Below are 3985 nucleotides of genomic sequence, written 5' to 3'. Positions count from 1 at the left end.
CTTTGATTTCAGACATATCAATATGTACAGCTACTTCCTACATTTATCGAAGAGAAAAAATTTTTTTTTTTTTTTGAAAAAAAAAAAAAAAAAAAAAAAAAAAGAATAGAGTATGTACTAGTTTTGACTTTCCAAGAAAAATTTCATGACCTTGTAAAGCAAGCGTAAATCGAAGTCAGTTTTGCGGTGCAATTAATTAATTTCTAAACGAAAAACTGTTGTAACTTTGTTAAACATCGATCGTGTAACAATCCATTTTAAAGCGTAAAGCTTCTGTTTTCGTTGCTCTGAATTCGTTCTTTTTCCCCAAAAATATTTCAACTCATTACGTAGCAAATGGAGAAGCGTTGTTTTCTTTAAAAGAAATTGTTTAATATTCACGCGTATGGAAAAGTCGGTAAGCTAGAAATTGACGAAAATTTAACCTTAATCTTTTCGAGTCCTGCTTTCGACGAACGGGGAAAATTGGTTTTCTTTCTTCGGCGATAAAAGAAGCTTTGTCTACGTTGATCCAGTTGATCAAATTTGAACTCGAACGATTAAGAAGCTGATTAATTATATTACGCTGTTTTATTTTTATCCCGCCAAGTGATGTCACGTTCGCCGAACACGCTGACAGGATAAAAATGAAACACCCTGTATAATATAAAACTCTCGTCTCTATCGACTTAAAACTCGCAAACAAATTTCACGTCTCTTCAATTATTGTTTGATTTGGAAAGAATACCGATTGCTGGATAATGCAACGTTATTTCTAGGTTAGGCGCTCGCTCTTATCGATCACCCAAACCAATTTGTACCTTCCTTCAAACTTTATATTCGTACACTTTGTACGTAAACGTTATAACGAAGCTTTCTACACGCCTAGGTATTTGAACGTTTATAAAAGTTTCATAGCTCTTGGGGATATATTTTCAGTAGATTGGTTTCGAATTCCATTAATGCATACGGCGACCGTGTCTCGTTGTAAAAATTAATGAAACTTTAAATACGTTGTATATATTCCCGCGATAAATGGCCAAATGCTTGGTAGATTCCTAGTTTAGCGACTCTCTTTCGAAATTCGGCTATTTCGCTTATAATCTTGTAATCTTTGAAAAAAAACAAAAAATCACTGTGACTTTTTCGATTGACTTCTCATTTTAGTAGATCAGATGAAAAAAACAAAAATCAGATAGAAAATCAGATAAAAAACTCAGATTAAGAAAATAAAATCTCTCAGAACCTCTGATTAATGAAACGGTGACGAAATAGCCCAAAAATGGGAAAACTAGAAATTTATCGATCTTCTTAACAGCTTAAATTCGACCAATTTCGAAAGTGACTCGTCTTGAGAGGTAATTTTTTTATTCGGAGGATCTGTGATAGGTCCAGATACATCGACAATTTGTTTGATCCTTTTTTGGAAATGTCCAGTTTACACGAAACATGAGGTTTTCGTTTTGTTTTTTCTTTTTTTTTTTTTTTTTATTAACGAACGAAAGAACGCGAATCGGTCAGCGTGGCTAATGAGTCGGTAGGTCTGTTATGACTGCTGAAATTACAACGTCCAGCATGTTCCCTCTAATGACTCGTTGCCCGACTCCGGCGAGCTAATCTTTCTTGATTAAAATGTGAAACTGTTTGTTAGAGCTCGAAAAATGATTGTATCGAATTATAACAGATCACCGTCGTTCGACGGCGTGCCTCCTCAAAGATGTATTTTGTAATACACGATACTTAACGCGCTCGTAATACTTATGCAATAGCCGATCTCGAAATGCATCGGCGGTGAATTTTTTGAAATTTCAACGATCACGAGAATATATTGTAGAATAGATGGACACATGGGAAAGTTGTCATTTGGCGAAATGTTGAAAATTACACGAGTCGTTCGAATATCTACATTCTGTGTATTCTGTGATTTCTATACTTTTGCTAATTTCTCCTCAAACGTATTCGTTTTCGACGAGGAATCACTTGCTCTACTTCCCACGTGCATACGTGTGTGCGTAGCAGTGAAGTAGCATAATTTGTATCAACGGCAATGAAACATTGTCGATTATTTCAACATTGTGAAAAAGATAAATGTGGACCCTCTATTTTGATAATCCTCGAAAAATTGTCATCAAGCATCAAACGCGCGTAGAAGCGTTAAAACAATTTTCTCAGGATGAAATTCATCAGGATCTCGAAGATCAAAGCCTTTTCTCTGGCAATGAAGCCTTAAAATTCTTGTACAATTTTCAACATTGGACGAAATGAATTTTTGCCGTTTAACCCTGATGTTAAACGTCCGATGAAATTGTACGTTTGATTATCGTTACTTCAAAATGGCAATGGATTTTAGTAGACGAAAGAAATAGAAATTTTTCAATGTTCAAACAAAAGTCGATCTCTTTCTACGAAGTTGAAATTATCGACAATTTTTTCATTGTCGTGTTGCTACACCGTACAGACGTATAATTCCTCGTTCTATAACACGTTCGAATCGAAGGTCCGATTTCTACAAAGTTGAGGTAGCCGCAAATTCGTGATTTCGTTTCGACCGCGATTACGACGCCCCTCGAATTTAATTACCGTCTCGATCGAGCTCGAGGAACGGTCTTCCGGTCCTCTTACCACGTCTCTTTCATCAATTTCACGGTTCGCCGGAAGTGCCGACGCTCTCGTCGAGAGAGAAAGATAGATAGATAGATAGATAGATAGATAGATAGANGAGAGAGAGAGAGAGAGAGAGAGAGAGAGAGAGAGAGAGAGAGAGAGAGAGAGAGAGAGAGAGAGAGAGAGAGAGAGAAAGCAAATGGGAAAATTCCCGGACGAGCCGAAAATCTTGTTTACCGGCTTTGGTAGCTTGCTACCGGCTCGCAATTTGTCACCGAATCGCGATCGACCTGACCATCCGCCGGCGCCATTATCCCACGCCGCATGCTAGAGGCTCGCGATATATCACTTATTCAGTGGGAAGCACGGCAAGGTCCGACAATGTAACTTCTGCTGAAATGCAGAACAGTTTATCGATACGGACGTGGGGAGTAAGCAACAAAACGATCCGAGGAATATCCTTGCGCTTGTCAGTCGGTGAAACAAAGTTGGCAAACTTGTTAAACCATTGCGCTGGCAACTGGTTTGCGGACCATAACCGAGTAACCGAATCGTATACAATAATTGGTTGCTATCTCCTTCTTTCGATAGAAATTATTAAGAATTAACAAACTTATCATTTGTTTTGCCTTACATTTAAATATACGTTTTCAACTGAGAGCTGTACAACATGTCGGCTGTTTTTATTTTATTTTTATATGAGATATGTTATGGACGAAAAACCTAAAATTATCAATTTCAATTTTACATAAATAGTTACAGCCAATTGATATATTAAAAAATGACAGAACGTCCCAATCTTAACACTGGAACTACCAAAGACTAAAGCATAGAATTTTGATCAGAGATATTAAAGTGAAAAATATAGAAATACAGTACAATGCACAAACGTTTATTCGTGTATTTTATAAAAAATCATTTGAACCTCCAAAAATGCATTATTCTGCATTTGTAATATATCTAAAAAAAAATTATGAATCAGTCATTTTGACCACTCGGTAGTTCTAGTGTTAACCACTTGCGCTGGCAACTGATTGCGGACCATAACAAGTGACCGAATCGTATACAATAATTCGTTGCTTTCCCCTTCTTTCGATAGAAATTATTAAGAACTAATAAACTTATCATTTGCTTTGCCTTACATTTAAATGTACGTACAACTGAGAATTGTTCAACATGTCGGCTCTCATATGAGAGATATTATGATTATTAAGTTATGGACAAACCTAAAATTTCGTATTTCACGTAAATTGTTACATCCAATTCATATATTAGAAAATCATTAGAAAATGACGGAACGTCTCAATCTCAACACTAGAAGTACCAAAGACTAAAGCATAGAATTTTGATCAGAGATATTAAAGTGAAAACTATAGAAATACAGTACAATGCACAAACGTTT

Source organism: Frieseomelitta varia, unplaced genomic scaffold (genome assembly GCF_011392965.1).
Source record: "Frieseomelitta varia isolate USP_RPSP 00005682 unplaced genomic scaffold, Fvar_1.2 scaffold_44, whole genome shotgun sequence".
Lineage (NCBI taxonomy): Eukaryota > Metazoa > Arthropoda > Insecta > Hymenoptera > Apidae > Frieseomelitta > Frieseomelitta varia.
This window is presented reverse-complemented; position numbering follows the sequence as displayed.